Here is a 27495-nt window from a genome sequence, read left to right as displayed (position 1 = left end):
AAATAGCTTTAGGGTGGCTGTTTATATTCATACTAATAGCAAATGTAACCAGCCTTTGTGACCAAAAGCTCAATTTTGTTACTTCATTATAATTACTATGGGAAAGAGGAAGACATCACATACCAGTTTCAAGGCAAATTTACATTTTGTTATTTGTTGAATTTTATTATTTTTGGCCATTGGACATGTTAATATAAAATATGGTATATAACATTTAAAATCAATTTCAGAAAATTTAAGTGGAGTTTTGGGATTTCAGATTATTTACTTAATTATAGTTATAATTGACTCAGCAGCTACAGATTGACTTTTTTAAATGATATATTTATTGATTTGAAAGGCAGAGTTAGAGAGAGAGAGAGAGTTCTTGCATCCACTGGTTCAGTCCCCAAATGGCTGCAATGGCCAGAGCTGAGCCAGACCAAAGCCAGGAGACTGGAGCTTCTTCTGGGTAATCCTCCACTGCTTTTCCAGGCACATTAGCAGGGAGCTGGAATGGAAGTTGAGCAGCTGGGACTTGAACCAGTGCCCATATGGCATGCCAGCACTGCAAACGGTGGATTAACCCACTACACCACAGCACTATCTCCTGGAGACTGATTTTGAATTGTCATGGAGTAAAAGATAATTTTATAACAATATAAGAATTTGCATAGAAAAGTTTAATGTGAGGGGAAAACATCCTCCTCTAATCCTCTCGTCTACATGGCTCAAGCTTCATCTTTAAGCTCCTTGAATACAAGTAGCTTATTATCTTCTTCATCTTCCATTCCATCCCAATTTATTGAAATCCATTATTTTTGCCAGTGCAAATGAGTAGGCCTTGGTTATATGTACAAAACTACAGATACAACACATTAGTCACTGTTCTCCAGAGAGATTGAACCTATAGGATATATAGATATCTGAGAAGAGATTTACTTCTGGGTAATCCTGTGGGGATTGGCTCCTGCAAGGTTATGGCAGCTGAGAATACCCACAAGAGGCCAACCACAAGCTGGAGACCTGGAGTACTGGTAGCAGTGGTTGCCTTCAAGTCCAAGGCCTCTGAACCAGAGGAGTTGATGTTGAAACTCTCAATGTCAGCCCCAAGGCCTGAGAAAACAGAAGGCCACTGATGTAAGCACTGGAATCCAAAGACCAGAAAGCCTGAGATTCTTATGTCCAATGTCAGGGGAGGAGAGTGTCATAGTCCCAGGAGAAAGGAAATATCATCCTTATATTCTATCTGGGCTTGCTGGTGTCTGCCCATAATGAGGGCTGATCTTCCCCTACCCAGTTAACTGAATCTCCTATGGAAACATCTGGACACACCCAGAAATGATGCTTTACCAGTGGCCAAGGTATTCCTTAATCCCGTCAAGTTGACATCTATAATTAAGTGTGAAATATGGCTTTTGGATCATTCTTATTTCAAGCCAGTGATTCTCACTTTTTTTTACAACAATGACTAAATTCAGAGTCAGTAACATTCGTAAGACATTTTCTCATTTAACAGTCATTACATTTACATTACATTTCACCACAATGCCAGGATGTAGCATTTGACAAGGGCAGCAGTGTTTCTTTTAGCAGTATCTGGCTGCAGCCATCATATATATATATGTGTGTGTATGTGTATATATGTGATATATATGTATCTGTGTAAATATGTATATATATTTAATTTTTTTTTTATTTGAGAAGGGAAAGAGAGAGAATGCTTCCATCCATCTGTTTATACCTCCATACCCCAGTGTCTGTGATGGACGGTGCCGACCAAGGCTGAAGGCAGGAGCTAGGAATTCAATACTTGTCTCCCACCTGGATGGCAGGAACCCAGTCCCTTGTGCATCAGTGATATTTCCCTCTTCTCAGGAAACTGCAGTCAGGAGATGGAACCAAGTATTGAACCCAGGTACTCTGATATGGGGCATGGGCATCTTGTCCAATGCCTTAGCCACTAGATCAAATACCTGCTTTGCCTCCTGGATGTTTGTTGAATACATTTTTAAGACACTCTGAAAATTTAACAGCTGTATACATTTTTTATGGAATGAAAATCTCAGATTTAATGTCAGGAAATCTCAGTGGTTGTCCCACCTATGCTATGAATTTGCTGTATGATCTTAGATATGCCACCTATCTCTGTGCCTTTTGTATATATGAAATGCAGAAGCTATACCTGATGGGTGGTAGAGTCCAAACCATAATTGAAAATGTACAATTTGGTGATTTGCAATTAACAGCATGAATTTGGGACGTTGTTGGCTGGGAACAGAGTCATGGTTTGTGTCCATGGAATCAGCATTGCCAATTGGCATATATGACAGACTTGCAACTAATGTTTTCATCTCTTTGGCAACTAAAAATTTGGCTGTAATAATTGAACTAGTCACCGACTTGATTAAAAAATAATAAAGCTCTTCTATACTTTGGCATAGATAATTGATTTTTAAGAATAAGGCAAACTAAAGATGACAGACAAGAGTGATGTGTACAAAATGATTAAAAAAATTAACATAGATTTAAATCCTTGCTCCAGAATTTTCTGAGACCATGGCCAAATAACTTAATCTCTGTGTACCTAATTTTGACATCTGCAAAATGAGATTATAATAATATCTAAATGAGGTGATTTAGTTAAAGTTACAGAGACATGGTAAGCTATGCTGTAAAGGAACTGGAGTGATATAAAGGAATTAGACAGGTGGGTAGAAATGAATTCACAAGAAGTGAATCAGTATTTGGCTTGCACACTGCTCTGGTCAATATCATGGCACCTTCATTTACCAGCTGTAATAATTGGATCAGCTCTTAACATTTCTATCTCCTTTTCTGCAAAATGATGATAATAATAGCTCTTACTTCAGAGGATGATTATCCATTTCCAATGAAATTGCTTAGAACAATGTCTGGCATATAGTAAGTGCCTGATAAATGTAGCTGTTCTTACTATGTTCCAGTAAACTCATGCAGAGGAGGGGAAATTAAAAGAAATGTGGAAGGCAGGCAGCCCAGGGACTGAAAAGAAAGTCAAGAGAATTCAGCAAGGCCACAGAGATTATGTGAGTCTAGTGTTTTTGTTTATTTTAATTTTAGAAAACTATGTGTAATCATGTTAAATTCTGGGATTTGGGGAAAGAAATGTAAATGCAAGACACTGAGTTTTCACTTATGTCATTGAAAGTATCATAGTCTCCAAATTATTGCTGTGCTTGGGTGATGAACCTTCCATTTAACCAGGAAATCAACTGCAAAAAAAAAAAAAAAAAAAAAAGAACTTCTGATTATAAAGACACACATTAGAATACATTGCTAAATAGTGCTCTACCATTGTAAATAGAGTGTCAATTTTTTTGTAAGAAGGCAACAGTTGTGATGTTACAAATAGTCATATGAAATGTTGTTCCCTGAGAAGCCGCAAATCAGTTTGTTAACAAAAAGGTGAGGTGGTGTGGAGTGCAGTGCTGTACATTTACGCGTAGAGAACTTTAGCTGAGCTCCTGAAGCTGCCACGTTGTCCCCAACAGACAGGTGGAAGGACACAGGTCAAATAATAACAGTAGAATGAAGGCCAAGTTTCCCCAAAACATGACACCTTTTAAAGTACTTTTCTTTTTGAGAAACTGTGAAAATAGATCTTATATGCCCATGTATTTCATGACTCAGAGACCTTTCGCAGTAAACTGTGAAAATGTGATTATGTTTGAATGGTTGTTGCTTATTTAAAAAAAGAATAACCACCTGTTAAGGTCATGTGGTCTTAACAAATACTCTGTTTAATTTTTTTGCCAGTTTTATGGAGGTATGATTGAGATTTTTGAAAAAGCTGCCCATACTTAACTCATGCAATATGATGAATCAGGATAAATGAGTGCGAACATTCATTTAATAACCGAGCATCTAAAAGGAAACCTGTTGAAGTGAAATGGACACTGTGAGAAAAAATGACTTGATCAGCCCTTGCCCCAACTGTTGAGGAACAACTTACTACTTTATTCCTTTTAGTATTTTTTTGTTCTACTTAATATCATTGGTTGAACTCTTTAATTAACACACAATTATTCTTAGGTGTTTAAATTTAACTGAAAAGTAATCCCTGTTAAATAGAAGAGTGAGAATAAGAGAGGGAGGAGAGGTACAATTCGGCACATATTCAATCGGACTTGCCCCTAACGGTAGAGTTAGAAACGTGCCAGGGGATTCCAATTCAATCCCATCAAGGTGGTATGTACCAAGGCCATCTCAGTAGTCAAAGTGATCAGTTCCAGTTCATAATGGATCATAATGATAGGATTAAGAGTCAAAGGGATCACATAAACAAGACTAGTGTCTGCTAATTCTAATTGCTAGAATTAAAAAGGAGAGAACGATCCAACATGGGAAGCGGGATACACAGCAGACTCATAGAATGGCAGATGTCCTAAACAGCACTCTGGTTTCAGAATCAGCCCTTAAGGCATTTGGATCCAGCTAAAAATCCCATGAGAGTATTTCCGGCATGGAAAGCTAAGACACTCTGTCAAAACACACACACACACACACACACACACACACACACCCCTAAATGGAAGATCTCTATAAGATCCCAGCAGAAGAATGGGCCATCAAAGAAGGAGGTACCTTTCTCTGAAGGGAGGAGAGAACTTCCACTTTGACTGTAACCTTTTCTAGATAAGATTGGAGTTGGTGAACTCAAAAGGCTTCCATAGCCTTGGCAACTCATGACAAAAGCCTCAGGTGATTACTGATGCCATAAATAAGAGTGTCAATTATTAAATCAACAACAGGAGTCACTGCACTTACTTCCCATGTAGGATCTCTGTCTTTAATGTGTTGTACTATGTGAATTAACGGTATAGCTAGTACTCAAACAGTACTTTATACTTTGTGTTTCTGTGTGGGTGCAAACTGTTGAAATCTTTACTTAGTTGATCTTCTGTATATAATTGATCTTCTGTATATAAAGATAATTGAAAATGAATCTTGATGTGACTGGGATGGGAGAGGGATCGGGAGATGGGAGGGTTGCAGGTGGGAGGGAAGTTATGGGGGGGTAAATCCACTGTAATCCAAAAGTTGTACTTTGGAAATTTATATATTTATTAAATAAAATTTAAAAAATAAAAATAAAAAAGTGTTATGAAAAATGATGCATATATTTTGATATTTGGGGCACCAAAATAAACTTACTTCTTAATTTCATTTTCTGTAGAATTTTTGAAGTACTCAAGAATGCCTTTTTGAAATGTAAATATCTCTTAAAAGTTTCAGGTATCTCCCATTTTTCACACCTTAGGGCAAATTTCTTATATCACTGATTTTTCTCTCTCAGCTGAGTATTTGACCTTGGGGGCAGTGGCATGTCAAGTGGAAAATTTAAATTAAATTAGAAATGTAATTACATTAAAACCTGAAGGATGTCTCAGGGAGGTTGACTTAAATTAGAATTTGGGTCAGATGTCCAAGGAGTCAGTTTGGGAATGGGGAGAAGACACAGAAGAGAACTAGATTAATTTGGTTTGCAGTTGCACTAGGATTTGCAGAAATGAGCGGTCCATTTCCAAAATCCTATTTATTTTACTTAAGCTATAAGTTAATAATGCCTGAAGCACTCACTAACATGTGTGCCAGTTCATTACAGTGTTGAATGTTAATGGCTACATAATTTGCAGGGCTCTGGGCAAAATGTACAAGTAGGTCCCTTGTTCAGAAAACAGTAACAAAGCTTCATGAAAGGTACCAAATTAAAAAACTGTTTCCCTTCTTCTGACATCCCTGTGAATGGGTCGCAGTACTTTTTATTGCCTAGTCAATGTTGTTTCAAGTTTTTAAAAAGTATAAATTATTAGCTGATGCTTTATTCATATTTATATTGTACAAAGAAAATACAAATTATTTAACTTGAATGCAGAATCACCAAATAGTAGACAATCTGTATGTCCTCAACTACTCACATGTGTGTTGTTCCTGTCAAAGGTGTGCAAATACTATAGAAAGCGAACTCAATTATTATTTCACTTCTGGACACACACATGTGTTCTGCCAACATTCTCTCTTTTCTTTTGGCTAACTGATGAATAAGGAGGAAATAAAAGAAATCCACGACGATTCCCATTCCTTTTTCTTTCTGTGTCATCATTTTAAGCATGAGTGGTCAGCTAATAAAGGGAAATAGCCTGTAAGGGATAAAGACTGTAATGGAGCCCTTGGTCTTCCTTGCTTCTCAGAAAACCCGTTGAATTCTTGCTAAGTGTGAAGCAAGTTCTGATTCTGATGGAAGCAGGACTTTGGGGACTTCCAGCTTCCCCACTTACTGCCACAGACATGCTTTTCCAATGGTGAATTTCTCGGAACTCCTGTGAATTGTGTGTCTGCCAGAAGTCACCATCAGGGACACTGTGTGTGCATGAAGCAGCAAGGAATGGCTGTGGATATGCATAGTGTGCAAACATCCCCACTCCCTCATGCTCACTGTCCCTCTGAACTACTGCAAAACCCTGGCTTGAGTGAAAGCTCAACATCTTTCTGAGCATGGGGCCCTGTGCAGTTGCACTGATCAAGTTTCTGATACACAAAAGAGCAATCAGTCAGCAAAGTAATTTGCAAAAGAAGTGGAAAATGGTCAGTCCTCCAGATTTGATTATGTGATCCACTGCCAGCTCAGACAGGGAAGGCACAGGGTGAGTGCAGACTTGTTCTTAAGTTTTCATCAAAATCTGCAGGGGTGAAGAGGGCAGAAGGCAGAAGTTTCACATTGTCTTCAAGCAAACAGTGTTTTACAAGCTCTGATTTAAACCGGAGTAAATTTAGAAATAAAATATGGCCGGCACCGCGGCTCACTAGGCTAATCCTCCACCTAGCGGCGCCGGCACACCGGGTTCTAGTCCCGGTTGGGGCGCCGGATTCTGTCCCGGTTGCCCCTCTTCCAGGCCAGCTCTCTGCTGTGGCCAGGGAGTGCAGTGGAGGATGGCCCAGGTGCTTGGGCCCTGCACCCCATGGGAGACCAGGAAAAGCACCTGGTTCCTGGCTCCTGCCATCGGATCAGCGCGGTGCGCCAGCCGCGGCGGCCATTGGAGGGTGAACCAACGGCAAAGGAAGACCTTTCTCTCTGTCTCTCTCTCTCACTGTCCACTCTGCCTGTCAAAAAATTAAAAAAAAAGAAATAAAATTTAAGATTTTACAGAAATGACACTGCTTATTAGGTAAAAGAAGTACTTGGGTGAAAAAAAAATCTCAAGAGAAACTATTTGAGTGGAAAGCAAACCACACTGAGAGCCAGAAGGCCTCAGGCCTGATCCTAGCTTTGCTGTTGGCTAGCTGTGACCTCAGACAAACCTTTTCATCCCTCTATTCCTCATTAACCTCCTTGTAAAATAAGACTTGAACATTGATGGTTTCTAGTTTAAAATGTGTTCAACAAAAGAGGCATTTGGATACCACTGTAGACTTTAGAGAATTCTTTCCAGAAAATCCAGACCTCCAGACAAATGCAGGTCCTTGGCTGTCCACTTGATCTGTGGTTTGAGTGATTCTCTTTCTCATATTTCATCATCTCAAATGACTATTAATCACTGCTAAGGGGCACATTCTTAAGTCTGGAAGATAAAGTAAAAAATTAGATATATGTCAAAAAAAATCCAGAGAGATTTGAAAAGAGTTGAGTGACCTTTTAAATCCATGAAATCATTTATGTTCTGTGTTCGCTTTTTTCTTTATATAGTTCAGGTCTTATTCAAACCAAAATGTGCCTTGATACCTGAAAGTCCTATTTTATGACTCATTGAGTACTATTAACATTTTAATTAGATTTTTTTCCTTATATTTTATATATCACTAGCATACAGAGTCAACATAAAAATAAATATTCTATAATACAGCAGAACACAGACAAGAATTAAAATAGATTGAGTTCCTGTGATGTAGCAGACACTAAGCTTTACCATATCATTTTGTTAAAGCCCCACATAATCATCTGTGGTTGGTGGAGATAAGAATACTACCAATTACCTATACTAATCTAGAAATCTTTTAATGAAACCTCCAACCGAGACTTCTTTGCCATGTTCCAACATTGTGTATCCAGACATCTACACGGCAAGACTACTTGGCTGCAACATCAAAGTTTATGTGGATATGAGACTGAACTCATTACCTCTTGCCAAGAGCTTGCTCTATCCACAGCCTTTCTCAATTCTGACGTCATGATAGCCACATTAATTCCTTCCAAGGGCAGTGACACAATGACTAAATGACCTCCCACCAAGTCCTGCTTCTTAACAGTGCTGCACTGGAGATTAAGCTTCAACACATGAACCCTGGGGGCAGCCACTCAAACCATGTCCAAACCACAGCAGGTTCTTTCATCTCATCACACTCCACAAAGCAGGCATTTCTGGTACCCTTACCCAATCTCTTTATTATAGCTGTAACATGTATCACCATCAAAATTACTCTACAATTTACTGCTTCACCATGTTTGTTATTTATTTTTTGTTTATTCATCTTAGCTAAAACGTAATGTTCACTGGTATATTCCCCATCCCTAGATAGCGCTTGGCATACAATAGATGCTCAATAAATCTTGGTAGAATTGTGGAATGAATGAATAAATGAATGATTTCATATACTCTTCAGACTTAAAAAGAGATCTATTTGATACGAATCTTTTCCATTTTCTTGCATTTCAAAGCATTGTACTTTATGAAAATACAGGTATTCTATAAAAAGCAATGCCTTCATAGTTTGTATCACTGTTTCTCCATGCTCTTCAGCCAATGGGTATTAAATGGACATTTTATAATAATGTAACCAGTTTATGGAAAGACTCACAAAAATGAACAATGTATGAATAAAATTATAAATTCAGTAGAATAAAATGAAAAATAGATGGTAACTTGTACTCTGCAACATAATAGAAACAAACCAAATTGAGCTGGCATAAACCAGAGGACTATTGTTCAAATAAATAATTTCAAAAATACATATTTTTAATAGAATCTGTCTTAATGGTTTATGAGATCTTGGAAGTTACAGTGAAAAAAAAGTAGGAGCAGGAGGTAAATGAGCCACTTCATCTTCCACGTGCGTCTCTTTCATTCTTCTTTGTCCACAGTTTACCAGTATTTGCTCCCTCTACCTATCAGGAATAAGAGGACCAAGCACCACCCATGACTCTTTAATCTGGACAACACTGCAGTTTCCTATTCTTAGGGAAGAGCCCAGACTGGGTGAAATCTCTCTCCTGGTCCAGTCCGCAATGTCCAGGAAAGAGGACTCAATATACAAACCACTGAGGGGGCACATTTTGATAAGGGGAGAATAGGGAGTGCTGGATAGACCCCCAGAGAAAGGGCTTAGCAGATACCCCAACAGTAAATGGTCCTAGAAATAGTGGAATAGTGGAAAGTACATTACAGCTCAAGTTCAAATTCCTGTTTTTAACCTTTCATCTCTATAAATTCAATGAAGTTACTAATGAGAAAGCTTAGACAAGTCTTCTAACTCCCCAGTAATTACAGTTTACTTATTTTCTTTCTCAGACATAGGGACTAAATATTGGTGATGTCTTCTTTTAGAGATTTATTTATTTTGTAAGCCAGAGTTACAGAGAGAGAGACAGAGACAGAGACAGAGACAGAGAGATCTTCCATCCACTGGCTCATTCCCTAGATGGCCTCCAGGAGCCAGTAGCTTCATCCAGGTCTCCCATGAGAGTGGCTGTGACAGCCAGTGCTGGGTCAGGCCAAAACAAGGAGATAGGAACTTCATCCAGATGTGGGTAGCAGGGCCACAGACACTTGGACCAAATTCTGCTGCTTTTCCCAGACCATTAGCAGGGAACTGGATTGGAAGTGGAGCAGCCAGGACATGAACCAGTGACCATATGGGATGCCAGTATTGCAGGTGATGGCTTTACCCACTACAGTGTAACAGTGGTCCCCATAAGTATTGATGACTTCATGATAGTGAAGAGCAGGGGGAAAAAACAAAAGAGGGACTCTTGGTGGTAAGGAAAAGACAAAAAAATCAAGAGCTATGCACTGTAATCTCAGTTCTACTACAAAAAGTAAATGTGTTGGGAAAGTCAGTTCTCTGGTCTCTGTCCCTTATCTGTGTAATGATAGGATTATACAACAATCAATAGTTTTCTCAACTTTTTTGATGGGGAGAATTAGCTGGGAGTAGTTTTGAAATGAAGATGCTCTTGACTTAGCCACAAACATTCTGATTTAGAAGATTTGGGGAACCACAAGAGCAGATAACATTTAAGACCCTTCCTAATGTTTAAAATACTTGTTTTTCCAATAGTTATCTAACTTGGAAGATACTCCAGTTGTTGGGCTGGCATTGTGGCACAGTGGGTTAAGCTGCTGCTTGCAAAGTTCAATTCCTGGCTGCTGCATTTCCAATCCAGCTTCCTTCTAATGTACCTAGGAAAGCAGCAGAAGATGCTTCAAGTACTTGGGCCCCTGCCACCCCAGTGGGAGACCTGAATGAGGCTCCTGGCCCCTGGCAGCTGGCTATCACTTGGCCCAACACCAGCCATTGCAGCCATTTGTGGAGTGAACTATCAGATAGAAGATCTTTCTGTCTGTCTTTCCCTCTCTCTAACTCTGTCTTTCAAATAAGTAAGTAAATCTTATATATATATATATATGTATGTATATATATTATATATAACACTTTGATTGCAATAAAATTGATTTTACAGCATCTTGTAGTAAACATATTTTTATTTTTTTCAACTCTCATGTTAATGTGTTATTAATACAAAAAGAACAGATTCAATGTAGTTCATAAATAGAAATCTAAGAATATGATGTCTAGATATCTTTTTCAGAAATTGCCTCATTTCCATTTCGCTTCAACAGAAAACTGAGAGAAATATTAAGTATAAAATAGACTCTCGATAAATATTTATGACTGAATAAATGATAGGTTCTATATGTTTTTAAGAATCAACAACTTTTCATTATCTTTTCAAGTACCCTAGTTCTCATATATCAGGAGAAAAAAAATCCTTTTGGAGTTTGTCTGGTTTGCTGGAATATAGAGAAAATAAGATAATAGCATACATACCTATAAACCAGGACTCATAATATTTAAATTGTAACAAAGCTTTTGATAATAAAATCTTATTTGCATCTTGTTAACATGGTTAAATAGTTGTAGGTAAAAGTATAATATCCTCAAAATATCTCCTTAAGTCCCAGATAAGCACATAATGTTGTGTTATTTTGTTCTTGCATTTCACCATCCAAAGCATTCTTAAACATGAGAGCCTGGCCAGTCTCAAAATATTGCCTTAGCAATTTCTGCAGAGAACTGTATTCACTCTGAACTTGTTTAGTACCACATATTCTTTTTAAAAACAAAAGATATAGGTTTCTAAAGGGCTGAACTGTGAGGCAAAGCACCTGGCAGTAGTTCTGCCTTTGCATCTAATAGCTGTTATCAAATTGGTCAAGCTACATTATCTTTTCTGACTTCTAACTTTACTTCTATAAAATGAATCCTACATTTATTTAGGTGCTATCACTTCTAAATAATTAAGAGGCAAACAATACTCAAATACTATAAAATGAATCCTACATTTATTTAGGTGCTATCACTTCTAAATAATTAAGAGGCAAACAATACTCAAATAGGTATTCTTAGTTCTAAATATCACTACATCTCTGCTTAGTACTTAGATATGCAGTTTTCTCTTTACATTTTGATGCTATTTAATATGTTAATTAACTAGTTCCACAAAATTATATTGCTTTAGAAAATAGAAACAGATGTCCATAGATACCTGCACATTCCAACACCAGATCATTTGTGTGAGTGATACCAGGCCTTTACTATGTGACCTTTCAGAAAGGAAAATCATAGCTCAGCATACAGCATGTAGTGTGTGCTGAGACAGTTGCCTCTCTCATAAGTTTGGACACAGTTCAAAGTTTCATTTTGTCACTTTCCTAAGAAAACATTGTTAGTAATTAGGGGTAATGGTTGAGCTTAGGCATCAGCAAGCTCATAATAGCTCACTTGGGAATATTTTGTCATGATTATAATGACCAAAAAGACAACCTGGAAAGAATGCAGTTGCAATGTTGATAAAAGCAAAAAATGTGTAGGAAATGAGCACAACTTGTATATATACTTTGTCTTACAAAATAAGATCATCAATGCTTTGCATTTTGTTGATTTTTAAAAAAATTACAAATGATGGTAGCAATAAATATATAATAGTAAGCCTATTTATTACAATATGTGTTTTTTTTTACTTTTGTTGGTTGATTTATTTTCTGAGAAGCATAAAATCACAAGGTATGATGTCATGTAAGACCACTGCTCTGTCAATTTTCTGTGAAGCTCTCCTTTCACATCACTGCCTGCACTGGCTGCCAGATAAATTCTTGTGAGATCATTCTTAAGTGTCCTTTGTTTTATGCTAGCCATTACATCTAATTTTTCTTTGTATTTCAGAAAAGTTGAACATCACAAACCAAGAGTGACATCAGTTGTTTTTAAAAAGAAACAAAAAAACTACGGTTCGGATCCTTTCCTGCTTTGGAAGAAAGAAAAATGGAACATTAATAATCAAAGGTAAAGCTGTCTACTTTCCCCTTAGAACACATTCTATCGTTTTCTCCTGAGCTAGCCTATGTGAAACAACGCCTGTCTTTTTTAAATAGGGTGGTGTACTTATATTTGAACAAAAATATTTCAGGCCTGTCATTCCAGACACAGCAGCAGGCTGCTGAGTTTAAAGCATGTGTTTTTCCCTCATCACCTATACAGAATCTGGATGGTATGTGTTTTATATGTTTCATCTTCATTGTGAATTGAGAATGGCATAGCAGGCAAATATCATTTTGTGAAACCTCTGAGCCAAAATATTATACATAAAGTTAAGCCTAGAATCGCAGAAGTAGATGACATAGTGTCAGCTTTTATTCTTAGCACATTGTATAAATGTGCATTTATTAGCACAGACATGTTCAACATAACCTCAGTGTGCTAGGAAAGGCAGTGGAAACACTGATTCCATGCTGTGATCTTTTACTCCTTTGATCCCATTATGTGGTTTTTAGAGGCAAATAAGTCTTAAAAACGCATACATCAAATATACTATATAAGTGATGTCATATCAGAAAGGGGTTGGTAGAGCTGAATATTTATTAAGCCACGGTCTTCATTTGGGCTATTTGCCTAAGACAGTGACCTTAGTATGACAGTTTACTGGGAAGCTGGTCTGAAATATCAAGAGGTAGAAGCAGGAAGAATTCATCAGAAGCGCAGGCCCTACTCGGGGTGAGTTAAGTCCACCGCTGTGGGCACAAGAAGCTGGACTTCACAGTGACCTCCAACAAGGGGCACAGGTGCCTCCCAGAATTTCAGCCTAAAGGGTGTACATACAACAAGAGGCCTATCAACTGGCTTGCCCTCCTTGGTTGTGGATTTCCCTCAGATATATGCTCCAGTCTGGGACTATCATGGCACTGCATGGGGCAGGAAGACACTCAGCTGTCCCTTGAGGTGGTCTCCATAAAGACAAGGAGACTCTGAGTGCTCACAGAAAGCCTGTCCCTCTAGCAGAGGCTAAAATCAGAGGAGTGACCTCAGGGACATGAGACAGGAAACCTGCAATATCTGTTACCCTTCTTTTTACTTTATTGCAAATCATACCATCTTCCTGCTAAATGAAGCATCTCTGAGGAGAGAATGTTTTACACTTTAAAGACATTACATAGATTTATATCCAAGTTTCAGCCTCTGGTTCAAAACTTCATCAATAGTCAATGTTCAGGTGTGACAAATGCATCTTTGCCCACAGGGGTATTAGAGAGGTTAAATAATAAGATTTAAGTATGACCAACATTTGGAAAAGTAGAAGCTGAAAAAGTTGATCTTGCAGAAGTATATGGTAAAATAGAGGGCTCTGGAGCTCAGAAGGGGAAAGGGGAGAGGGTAAAAAGTGAAGTTGGGTAACAGGTTCCAGGATATAGTTACTCAGAATAAGTTCTAATATTCCACAACACTTGAGTTCACAACAATTATAGGTTTTACAAAGAACTAGAAGAGAAGAGCTTGAAGGTTTCCAACTCAAAGAAAATGATAAATGTTTAAGGGCATGAAAATAATGACATTAAACATTAAAATAAAGTAGGATAAAGGCTGGATAAATGCTGTGGTCATGGAAGATCATAAGTGCAGAGGAAGAATTATTTGGTGAACTCTCTATGGACCACCTATTAAAAACAAAACAGGCAGGTGCTGCGGCTCACTAGGCTAATCCTCCGCCTTGTGGCGCCAGCACACCGGGTTCTAGTCCCGGTCGGGGTGCCAGATTCTATCCCGGTTGCTCCTCTTCCAGGCCAGCTCTCTGCTGTGGCCAGGGAGTGCAGTGGAGGATGGCCCAAGTGCTTGTGCCCTGCACCCCATGGGAGACCAGGATAAGTACCTGGCTCCTGCCATCGGATCAGCGTGGTGCGCAGGCTGCAGCGCGCCGGCCGTGGCGGCCATTGGAGGGTGAACCAACGGCAAAGGAAGACCTTTCTCTCTGTCTCTCTCTCTCACTGTCCACTCTACCTGTCAAAAAAAAAAAAATAGACAACAACAGACATTTAAACTGCTGCCCATTCATTTGAGGGAAATGAAAATAGAGGGGAAAAGAAGAAAGGACAGTAGAAAAGTGGTGGTGGGGAAACCAGCATGGACATGGTTGAGGGCAAGATTGAAATCCCCCAAGGAGTAGACAGAAAAGAGCTGTGGTATGAAGAGAATCCCATGAGAAGGCAGAGAACTGCTTAGAATAAACCACAAGCGGAGTGAAGAATTGCCCCAGTTCCTGAGGGCTGTGGCCAATCCTTGAGTCACCATAGAAGCCATCATTTCTGCGGCTTCTCACCTGAAAGAAGTAATTGCCTCTCATTGCTTTTCTCCTGCAGTCTCTTTTAAGCTCCCAAGTCTTCATAAATATCAGCTCTAATCATATCTGTTTCTCACTCAGAAAATGTCCTCTGATTTACCATTTACATTATTGTCTGAACTCTTAAATCAGACATGTGAAGCCTGTCACTCTAAGTGGTGCAGCCCGTTGTCTAGAAATGTAAATTCAGTGGTTGACCAAGTCTTCTAAGTGATGTTGAGCCTTTGTGGTGCTCAGGGACAGATTTATCTAGGGTGAGGCCCAAGAGTTTGTATTTCTAACAAGTTCCCAGGCAATGCTGATGTCAGAAATCCAGAGACCTTACTTGGAGATCCACTCTGTGAACCGAATGAGCCAGGCTGGCACTACAAGTTCCACATTGCAGTTTGAGTCAGACTAATTGCAGGGGCAGGCATTAGGCCTAGTAGTTAAAATGCAGATTAGGATGCCTGACTCCCACATTGAAGATCTTAGGTTTAAGTCCAGCCTCTGGCTTCTGACTCCATCTTCCTGATTATGCAAACCCTGAGAGGCAGAGTAATTGTGTCCCTACCACCCACTTGCAAGATCTAGATTAAGTTCCTAGCTCCTAGCTTCAGCCTTTTCCAGCCCTGGATGTTGCAAGCATTTCAGAATTGAACACTCTCCCTCCTTCTCTCTCTGTTTCTAAAAGTAAAATAAACGGGGCAGGTGTTGTGGCATAGCAGGTAAAACCACACCTGCAATGCTGTTATGCCATACGGGCACTGGTCTGCATCCCAGCTGCTCCACTTCAGATCCAGCTCCCTGGTAATGGCCTGGGAAAAGCAGTGGAAGATTACCTATGTGCTCAGGCCCCTGCTAGCCACAAGGAAGACTCAGAAGAAGCTCCTGGCTCCTGGCTTCTGCCTGGCCCAGCCCTGATTGTTGTGACCAAGTGGACCAGCTAATAGAAGATCGCACTCTGTCTCTCTCTCTCTCTCTCTCTCTCTCTTGCTCTCTCTCTCTCTGTAACACTGATTTGCAAATAAATAAATAAATCAGCTGGCGCCGCGGCTCAATAGGCTAATCCTCCGCCTGCAGCGCCAGCACACCAGGTTCTAGTCCTGGTCAGGGATCCAGATTCTGTCCCGGTTGCCCCTCTTCCAGGCCAGCTCTCTGCTGTGGCCAGGGAGTGCAGTGGAGGATGGCCCAAGTGCTTGGGCCCTGCACCCCATGGGAGACCAGGAGAAGCACCTGGCTCCCGCCTTCGGATCAGCGCAGTGCGCTGGCTGCAGCGCACCGGCCATGGCGGCCATTGGAGGGTGAACCAACGGCAAAGGAAGACCTTTCTCTCTGTCTCTCTCTCTCTCTCACTATCCACTCTGCCTGTCAAAAAAATGAATAAATAAATAAATAGATAAATCTTAAAAAGATAAAGAAAAAATATTGTTTAAAAAATTGTTTAAAAAGAAAAAGAACAAAAATATTTCAGTCTTATGATCAAATACCATCTTAATACATAAAACTCCTATCAGTAAGTTTTTTGATGCATTTTTATAGCCCTTACTATGTTAGAGTTTCTGGGGACTTGTACATATTTGTTGGATGAAAGGAAGAAATAATAATGAATAGATTTTGCACCTAAGAGTTGGTTTCAGTAAGAAACTTAACTCCTTACAAGAAACTGCTGTGGCATGTGCCTTAGGAAAGAATGATTTCCTGCACATGGAAACCTCTTTATTGTATAAGACCATACTTGATATATAAGGTGTTTATTAGGTAGAACAAGTTTCTGTATTCAAAGCTTGAGCATCTCAGTATAAAGTATCGTGCTCCTCACTAAATAAAGTTTTTCGCAAAATACTTTTGCTGTTTGATTGAGAACAACAGGAAGAAATGTCATTTACATCAAGACAAATTGTACATTTTACTTTATAATAGACCCATTGGGTATGTGAAACCAGGAAACCACATCTATTTAATAAATTCCTCTGCAAATGTCTCTTCCTTTAGTTTAAATTTTGCAGCTGCAGCATAATTTGAATGTTTATTCACATTTAGGACAATTGTGCTTTCTTGCATTCAATGTGTTCATATATCAATGTTGCCCACTTTTTCTTTGCATCTTTTATCTTGCATACATCATCCCATAATTGGCTTAGTAAATTTGCCCTACTTTTTTCGCTAAAATAACTGTTCCTGCTGTCTGTTTTCTGCCTACTGTTTGATTTATTCCAGAATTCAGGCTCAGTGCCTACTTTTAGAGCTCACTGTACAGTTTATTCTGTATGTTGTTAAACCAAGTTCCCACATAGATTTTTCTGTTATGTACTCTGTAGTGAAATCACCTTCGAAATGCACTCGTGAAAAAGCCTATGATGATACACAAGGGTACTTCAAAAAGTTTATGATCAAATGGAATTAATAGATATATTTTTGGGTCCAGCAATGTGGCACAGCAGGTTGAGGTACCGCCTGCCATGCCAACATCCCATATAAGCCCCAGTGTTAGTCCCAGCTGTCCCACTTCCCATCCTGCTCCCTGCTAATGCACCTGCCACCCACGTGGGAGACCCAGATGGAGTTCTAGGCTCCTGGCTTTGGCCTGGCGCAGTCCCAGTTATTGCAGCCGTTCGGACAGTGAACCAGCAGATAGAAGATCCATCTCTCTGTCTCCCTCTCTTTCTGACCCTGCTTTTCAAATAAATGAATAAATTTTTAAAGATATGTTTGAATGCAAAAAAGTTTTGAAAATCATCCATAGTTTTTTTTACAATAAGCATTTTACATGAGTTTTTGAAGAGTCCCTATACTCATAGATTTCAAAACATTTTGCACCATAACAATTGTATCTTTAAATCCATTTTCTATGAGGTTTCTGAAGCACACTCATGATAACATGTATACTTGAAAATTTATTTTTAGAATGTATTTCATGATTCAATTGACTAGTAGAGAATCATAAGTTTTATTTTACAGCTTGCTTAATGTCAACACTTACATATTAATTAAAGCATAAATATCCCGGTTTCAATTTTGTTATTACCCTGACATGTCCTTGGCTAAGGCTCAGTTATTAAAAGAAGGGATTACAATATAACCTCTGGGATTCATTCAAATTTTTTCTCTTGCAATCTTATGGTGGAGATCATATAAAATGCTACCAAAATTTGGTACAGAATGAGAACAGTTAATTAACAGATCATATGTGAAGGTAGAGATGGAATGGCAGACTTTTGAATATGAAAAGATTTGTATTCAGGCCCGAGCTCTTTCACTTACTGTGTGATCTTGGAGAATGTACCAAGGAACTCCAAGTGCTTCAGAACCATCAGCTGTAAAATGAGAGCAATATTGGTATCTGCAAGGTTGCTTTAAAGACCTGAGATAATGTCTAGAAAGTGTAGGGAGGCCAGAGCTGTGGCTCCTCTGGTTAAGCTACTACTTGTGACACAGCAGCTTATATCGGAGCACTGGTTTGAGTTCTAGTTGCTCCATTTCTCACCCAGTTTCCAGCTTATGTAGCTGAGAAGAAAACAGAGGATGGTCCAAGTACTTGGATCCCTGCCACCCTATTGGGAGATCCAGATGGAGTTTAAGGCTGTTGACTTTGGCCTGGCCCAGACAGAGTTGTTGCAGGCATTAGGGGAGTAACTAGTAGATGGAAGATATATATTCATTCATTCATTCTCTCTCTCTCTCTTTCTTTCTCTCTCTCTCTCCCTCCATTGTTCTTTCAAATAAATAAATAAATCTTAAGAAAAAATCCAGCACTTGGTAGAAGTTGAAAATATAAGCTCTAAAGACCAGTTCAGGCCTCAAAGCTGACTAGAGCTCTAACTAAGATTTTAGAGGTCAACGTAAATTACATACTCCTTCTCTAATATAATTCTACAAGGCTAAGAAATTTTTACGGGGGACTTTAAAAGATGAACTCAGCTTAGAGAATATATCCATAATTTAGTCGTCTGAGATTTGAAAGTCTAATGGGAAAATTCAGCATATCTTTTCTTCTGGACAAAATGTCTGGTTCTGTACATTGGTGATGATTACATATAGCAAGCAAGGCCATTCTCATCAAAAGTGACTCACTTGATGTCAAGCATGGAGTTTTCAAATTACATGCTATCATCTTACAATCTGACCATGGCTTGAGAATAAACTAAAATAATAAAGATTGTTCAATGCATAGATTTATCTTATATAAATTTTAATATGCTCTTGATATTTATCTGAGATTGGTATATCCAAAGTTATCATTTTTATTCTTTTTCTCCTAAAAAGTTATTTTATAGACAATTTGATTCATTTATTAGAAGACTCATGCACGTATTGAATATTTTTCTGCTCTTTTTATGTTTTTTTTTTTTTTGAGTTTGAAGTACCACATTGTTATTGGTTAACCTCAGAACATGGTCAGAAGAAATTCAGAACATTTGTAATAGTAGATCAATACAGTTTTGGTCTAATATTTCATCAATTTTAGCAGAGGACTAATCCTGCTGGCTTTTTTTCTATTTCAGTATTCCATAAATCTGCTGAAAGTTAATGTATTTTGTGATGTTTTCACATTTTGCTGTTTTGTACTTTTTATGTCAGAAATAATTTAGAAGCTAAGAAATGCTGGTGCTATTTGATTACCTTGATTATTTCAGACATCTTTGAGATAACTAAAATCTACTTGTGGCATGTTGTGCTTATTTGTCATATCTCACTGACGTATCACTATCAAGATGACAATCATACTATTAAAGTCATCTCAACATATATGAGAGCATAGACACAAATATACAGACTATGTGTATGGGGGGGCTGATGGGACGGACTATGGTGATATCATTTACTCAGACACCCTGGGCCCTTACAGCAGCATACTTATTTTTACATAGACCAACTATTACTCATATTAGCATTTTTATAACATGACCTGTTAAGAATTCCCTGAAAGAAACATAAATGTTATGTTTGTAGGATAGAATAATTTTTATGAGTACAGTAGAGTTTATTATAACTCTTACTTTTGAGTTTTAGTTTATGCTAAGAATAAACAAGGACAACTTTTGCTATGCAGTAAAAAGATGCAACTTGACAAGGATTTTTTAAAAATAAAAGAGTAGAGGTATGTTGACTGTATTGATTTCATTCTTACTGTATTCTTGATATATGAAAGAAATTTTCACCTAAAATGTCTTATTGTTACTCCATTTGTCTGTGTACTTGCTCAAATACTCTCATATATTCATGAAAGAGCTACTGCAGAGTAGCCAAGGTGCCTCCCCTAGCCATGAAGGAATTATATACATTGAGAAATACAGCACAATGCTTTGGCCTACACTTCCTCCCAGCAGTGTAGCCCTCTCTAATTATGTCTCCTGAGGTGGGGAAAAAAACGTTTCCTGGCAAGACAGATTTTTCTAATCAAAGACTTCCTGGGTCTTCAGTGAAAAGAAACTCAAATGCTTCAATCTCAAACTTGTAGCGGGACTTAATTGGGCATGTATTTTAATCTCCTTTGGGGATCATGAAACACTAAATGTGATACATGGAAAACAGTCATGAGAGACACAAGGAAGGATTCATACATTTTGATCCATTTTTTTAAGAAAAATTACTAGTAAATAACATATGTTGATATTAAAATCTTGAAAATTTATCTTTTCCTTGACTTTGAAATAATTTCTTCTTTCTTGATCTCTGTATTAGTATTTGTTTTTCACTCAAACCTATTTGGAGTTATAGAAAATTTTGCATAGTTAGAATACAAGGGGGAGGTGCCTTAGGCGGGAAAACTGGAGACTGGATTCCCAGTAGGATTTCAAGCATAAAGTGAATCCTGCACCTACGTTCCCACCACACGCAGAGAGTTCACAGAAAAAAGAGGAGGATAATTACTTGAACTACAGAAAAAGCACTTTCTCTAGGGCAGAAAAAGAAGGTGGAATTAGCTGGGAAGCCTGCAAAGAGACAGAACAGGAGTGTTTTTGTCCTGAACACTCAGAGTTTCAGGATTCAAAATAGGAAATTTGTCATGGTCATGCCAGGATTTTAAATTTAGAAATCTCTTTCTTTCGAGTGCAACATCTACTAAGTTTGTTTAATTATAAGTTGTAAAATTGTAAATTCAGTCGTCCTAAATCACCTGACTTCTTCATGTCATGATAGGATCACCGTTAGCCCTATGTCAATCTCTCAGGGTCATCTTTGACTCATCCCATTCTTCATTCTCACCTACATATCCAGCCTCCAAGTTCTTTGAAATCCTTCCATAACTAAGATCATCTGGGCCAACTCCCATCCTAGTTCAGGCCCTCCTGCCTCACAGCTCAGGATGCAGTAACATCCTTACCAGTGTTTGTGCCTCACGCCAACCTGATTCCAGAACTGCATCTTGCAGACCATTCTTATATTAGCCTTCCCCAGTACTGTCTCTGATACACTTTTAATAGTATTTATTGAGTCTTTGTGTACCAGACACTACACTAAGTGTGCTATTTAATTTAATTCACATAGCCAATTTTAAATAGTAGATGTCATTATTATTCCTACTTTACAAATGAGAACATTGATCTTTAGATAGTTTGATAATACATCCAAGGTCATGGCAACTTAATGGACAACAACTGAGTCCTTCTCTGTTGCTGCTTAGGTTCTTGTGGGGCCATGTGTAGGAAGGACAGTGATGAACAGATTCCTGGGGATGAAGCTGGGAAAGCGGCCATCAGATTGTGAAAGATCCTATTAATGTAATCCATGGGTGAAAATATGTTCAAGGTTTTAAAATATGATCACAGTTTATTTTATTAATTAGTTCACATAGGGAAATGCTGGATGGATTAGAGGGATTTGGATCTGGGGACATGGTGGTATCTCCCCCGTGTTGGCCAGTGAATCCCTGGCCCTGATGACTCTGTCGCGGGCCTGTCCTTTCCTGAGCACGTCTGTCCTGTCTGCCAGAGCTGCTCTCACTGGGTTTTTCCGCCACACAAACCTCCTCCATTGCGCCTTCCCCGAGGAGGACTGACTCTCCCTTCCACACCCTCACAGGCTCTGCGCAAAGCACTTAGGGTGCTGTGAGCCTGTCGTGTTGCAGATCACTGTGCAGTGCTTTGCGTTTCACTCTCACAAAACTGTGTTGGGGTGTTTCCATCCTCCCCACCCCCACATCAGTGAGGAGGAAGCTGAGGTTTCCAGACTTGATGGGCTCTGCCCATCTTTCTCAATGGTTTGTGAAGCATCGTCGTGCTACTAGTGCCTGGTACCTAGTAAATGCTCAAAAAATGCATCATGTGAGCCTTAATTACTGTGTCTGTTTGTATGTTTTATTTTATTAAAACGTTTTAAGACTCTTGGATAACAGGAACTGTGCTTTCTATGCTTTTGTAGCCCTTATAATGACCAGTAATTTGTATTGTACATAGCAAATAAAAATACCTGATTTATTTAACAGGTTTATATTTGAGGCTTTCTCCCTCTTTCATTTTTAACACAAAATATACTAGGATTTTTAAACATTTTATTTCAGAATAGTTTTTAAATTTATAAAACAAAAATTCTACTGTAGAAATACAGAGTTTCCAATTACCTCTACCCCAATTGTCCCATTTAACATCTCATATTGGTATCTTTCTCTCAAGTAATGAACCATACTTAGCTTTCCCTTATTTTATTTTATTTTAGGACAGGCAGAGTTAAACAGAGAGAAAGAAACAGAGGGAAAGGTCTTCCTTTTCTGTTGGTTCACCCCCCAAATGGCCACTATAGCTGGCGCACTGTGCCGATCCACAACCAGGAGCAAGGTGCCTCCTCCTGGTCTCCCATGTGGGTGCAGGGCCCAAGCACTTGGGCCATCCTCCACTGCCTTCCTGGGCTGCTGCAAAGAGCTGGACTGGAAGAGGAGCAACTGGAACAGAATCCGGTGCCCCAACCGGGATTAGAATCCAGGGTGTTGACGCCATGCGCGCGCAGGTGGAGAATTAGCCAAGTGAGCCACGGCACTGGCCCTAAAAGTTTTTATCCCTTCAAGATTATACTAATCAACATTCTCCATTCAGATTGAATTGTTGTTGTTGTTTTCAGGTTTAGCTCCTATATATAGGGGAGAACATGAGGTGTTTGTCTTTTGTGCCTTATTTTACTCAGCATCATTTCTTCCAACTCCACCCATTTTTGGGCAAATGATAGGATTTCGTTCATTTTTATGCCTGAATAATATTCCATTGTATATATAAGCAGTAGAATTTTGTGAGTCCTACTTTATCAGAAATCAGTAGGACAGTAAGCACTTTGAGAAAAACTTTTCTGCCCTACAATTATACATCGTTCACATGCTCAGTTACTATGGAAACCAGTAGAATGAAAGGAGAAACAGAAGTAATGTTATCAACTTTTATTGAAATTTGATGATGTAGAAAGGCTCTATTGCCATGTACTTTGTAGGTAATTTCTCATTTTATTCCCATAGTACCTATGGCACAGGTATTATTTTTATCACCATTTTATCAATGAACAAGAAAATTTCTTCCAAGGTCACACAGTTAGTAAGTGGCAGAATTTGAATTGGAACCCAGGCAACATAAGTTAGACTTTATGTTCATCCATGCGTTTCTTGAGCACTTTTGTGCTCTGGACTATCTCAGAAATAATTTTAGGCCCGATAAGTGGTTGATGAATATGTTGTTAATGCTTCTAATATGTGAGTATTTAGTTCAGGCATTCACTGATTGATATACAAGTATAAAAGTAGATTTATGCTTTAGTGGTGGTTGAGTCATTCCAGTGAAAAAATTAGTTCCCTAAAGCATCCATTTTTAGTTTTCAGATTTTACATGCTGTACCAATTCATCCTCAATTAAAAGAATGCAATTGCAAAGTGACTAGGAAATAGTCAATTATTGTTTGAGCTGCCAAGTTTAGAGAATTAGCATTCTAGAATTTGCAAAAATGTTAAGCCATGAAAAAAAAGTCATAAAACACCATTTCAACAGCTATTGAAATTCTGCCAGATATTAGTAATTGTATTATAATTTAAATTTTGGAATCTTAGAATTTTAGAGTTGGATGGGAACTTTGTACTCATCTGTGCCAACTTCCTACCTCATGCCAGAACCATTCATCCTTTTTAAAAATAAGATATTTGACAAATGTTCCTCTAACATTTTCATAGAATTTATAGAAATAGTTACGGAATTTTTTGTACTATCACGTAACTTTGTGCTTGTGGCTACCAAAATATGAGAACATTGAGTCAATCCAATCCAGCAGGGTTTCTTAACACCCTTTCCTGGATGTTTCTCATGCCTTCATTTCAGGGATCTGCTTGCTACTTCAGAGTTATTCTTTTAAGCTATGTTTTATGTTGGTCTCCTAATCCTCTATGGGAAAGGTCAGCAAGTTTCATCCCATGGGCCAAATCTGGCCTACCTCTGGTTGTTGTTAATGCAGCCTTACTGGGGCTCAGCCACGACAATTGCTTTCTGTGATTGCTTTTCTATTAGAAAGGTCCACTGGTGTGGTGGAGACATAGAAGTATGGCCTAGAAAACTTGCAATACCGCCATTCTGCCCTTGAGAAAAAGTTTGCCAACCTGTGTGTGCTGAGGTAGTGCAGCTCTTCATGGTTATTTTTAATTCTCATTATTATTCTAGTCATCATGTGGAGTAGAATGATTGTGGTGGCCTGAATTACATAAACACAAAGAGCCTGCAGATGGTTTAACTTTCTTTTCAAATATTTACTAATAACTGTTTGTCTCTCTGTCTCTCTGTCTCTGTCTCTGTCTCTTTCTCTCCTTTGTCTCTCTCACACACACACATACAATGACAAATTAGAGACAATAACGGCTGTTTCTTTTTGCTGAAAGTCTGAATGTCTATGGTTGCCCTGGGATATAAACAACATAGTTGCATAATATATTTCTGGGGAAGAAAAGGCACAGGAATGTTGTATGTTACCATTAAATACACTATTTGTATCACATATGTTTATGATTTTTGTTGGAATAGAGTTAGATGGAAATAGTAACTTCACTAAATCTTTCTCTGTGTGCTCCACCCACCACTGGCTTCCTCCTGGTTCCCCAGAGTGGGTAGTATCCTTATAGTTTTTGCCAAGTGCCTACTTCTTGCTATTCCTACTAGACACCCTCTGGCCTTTTCCTGCCTGCTATGTCTCCCTTTATGTCTTTGTTAAAATATCACCTGCTCAGCATGTCTCTCCTAGAATGACCTAGAATATCTCCCTTGGCCCCATTTCTGTGCTATTTCTGGCACTCATCACAAAGGGTCTCCCTTTGTTCATATTCACATTCTTGCGTGCACAAGTGTGGTGGAATGGGTAGTGCCCGCCTTCTATCCTGCAATTCAAACTTCACAAGAAAAGGGACTAAACATCTCTGATTCACTATTTTTTTTCTAGTTTCTAATATACTATGCATTCAGTAATTAAGTATGAAATAAATGAATGCCCTGAACTTATACCTGTCAAAATGCTAATAAGCATTCAGATGTCATTGGTATCTTCATCCAATTTGGCTGATGCTGTTTATGTATTCACTGACTAATCAATCATTTATCACTGCATAATTATTTCTCCAGGTGTCATCTGTGTTCATGTGTTCCTCTCCCTCTTCACTCAGGGTGGTGTGGGTGGACTGTATCAACGATGCTTTTGAAATTTACTCATTTGTAAATTTGGGAAATAAGAGGCAGTCATCTATCTACATAACTGAGAAAAAAAATTTAGAATGCATGGAACTTCTAAAGCAGCATGAAAGACCAACAGGAAGTGAAACTGATGTCCTTATATTGAAATTGAATGGACTCTAATAGTTTAAATTACAATGATTGAACATGGTATAAAGGTGATTGAATAAGTATGTGATTAAACTTTTCCAAGAAAATCTATTTCGTATTTAAATATATAATAAATATCTCTGGATAACACCAATTATGTCATATTACTGTCAAAAGTAATTATTTACCTGGTATTCAGAACACTTTGAAAGAGTATTTCACAGAATCTTCTATTTTTCCTTCAAATCACTATTTTGGAAAGAGCTTTGCCTAGTGAATCACAGCCTTTTGTGGAAGAGATGTAGACTTAGCCCCGCAGTGCTGGTGCTTCTGTGTGAGTGCTGAAGGACAGTGGAATGGTCAGAAGCCCTTTTAAACTGACCACAGCTTCCCATCTGTCCCTCCTCATCTGCTAGTAACCCACATGCTCAGGGACTGCAGCAACATTCCTATGTTGGCCCTGTGTGTACAAGGATGCAGATTGGCTTATGAGGATAATGAACCGGGGTGCCTTATGACTCATTCCAGGATGCACCATGCTCTCCTCTCTTCTTCATAATTTGGTAAAAGTAGCAGAACTGCTTGATGTGGCCCAATACAGTTTTTGTAGAGTATGTAGGAGGCAGAATGCCAAGATGACACCTCATCATAGGAGGTACTCCCTCTGACAGCTGTAGACTTGCCCAGATCTTTATATATGTGTGTGACATTTTAATTTAGGTTGGAAACAGAAGCTCTTCATTGGTTCCTCTTAGACATACAGATCCTTTAGTGGTTCTATCTTCATCTCCAAATAGCATTATTCATTGTTCATTATTCGCTTTTTGTAGAAGTTATCAAAGGGGTGTCTATTTTTTTTGTGCTGCATATAGTGAACAACAAATTAACTACCACATTTCTGAAAGCCTTTTATTGGAGTCTTGCTAATTATAATTTGATAGCTCAATTGTACTTATAGATGGCTTTTGAATGCAAATGCTTCTCTTTCCAGCTGTTTTTGAGCCCTTCTCCACCCCTCAAAAAAAATTATGTTGACTCTATAGGCTCTTTAGGTGTTATGAATTGACCCCAAATTTACTCTAGAATATCAAACACAACTTTTAGGTGGAAATTTGAAGGCATTTTGTAAAAAGTATAAGTTAAATTAAAGAGCTAATTCCAGTGTTTCCCAGCGCTTACTAAAATTCAGTTGGGGGTCATTAGAGTACCATAATCTTCGGTCACCCAAGTGTCATCTTGAGGTCAGGAGACCTTACATCTGTTTCTTTCACTGTGTTTAGCCTTGGGCACTTGTTGCTTCTCCACCTTTGTTAATGTGACCTGGCCTCAGAGATTTTTTGAATTCCTGATCTTTTTTGATATCATGCTCCATTTTCTTGCTCCCCAGGCCAGTGCTATCTTTTAAGGACTCACTTATCTTTATAAGAATTCAGTCATTGCAGTTATTCCTATCAAATATGCCATCCTGTGTACTGGGGACTTTCTTTTCCACTCATTTGAATAAAATAAGGCGTTTATAAAGCATTTAGAAAACAGGATGTGACATACAAATAGTAAGTAATATAATCATATTTTCACATGTGAAATTGGGAATTGCAGGAGATACATGGAGATACATAATTGATTATAGAGGCATAAATGCTATTATGGAACTTAATGATATTCTTGAAGGAAAATATTATGTAGAATATTAGGAAGGAAAAGTCCCATTTGAAGCAAGGTTTACCTTACACTCAAAAGACTTTGGAAAAATCTCAGCCTTGTTGTAGACTATGGTACTCAGTAGTTTCCTTTGACACATGAGCCTGTTTTATACAGAGATGAGCAATATAAAATGAA

The 27495-nt window shown here is 38.5% G+C and overlaps 1 protein-coding gene across 12 annotated transcripts in view; it reads left to right on the top strand.

Annotated features, from left to right (window-relative positions):
* DLGAP1 (DLG associated protein 1) overlaps positions 1-27495 on the top strand; it is a 1071624-nt gene that overhangs the window by 361699 nt on the left and 682430 nt on the right. For all 12 annotated transcript variants that reach the window (XM_070050435.1, XM_070050436.1, XM_070050434.1 and 9 more), the window contains one exon: positions 12460-12579. The gene's annotated coding sequence lies outside the window, so the exon portion shown is untranslated. The remainder of the gene's footprint in view (positions 1-12459; positions 12580-27495) is intronic.

Source organism: Oryctolagus cuniculus, chromosome 10 (genome assembly GCF_964237555.1).
Source record: "Oryctolagus cuniculus chromosome 10, mOryCun1.1, whole genome shotgun sequence".
NCBI lineage: Eukaryota > Metazoa > Chordata > Mammalia > Lagomorpha > Leporidae > Oryctolagus > Oryctolagus cuniculus.
The sequence above is the reverse complement of the archived record's forward strand: the minus strand, read 5'-3'. Positions and strand labels throughout refer to the sequence as shown.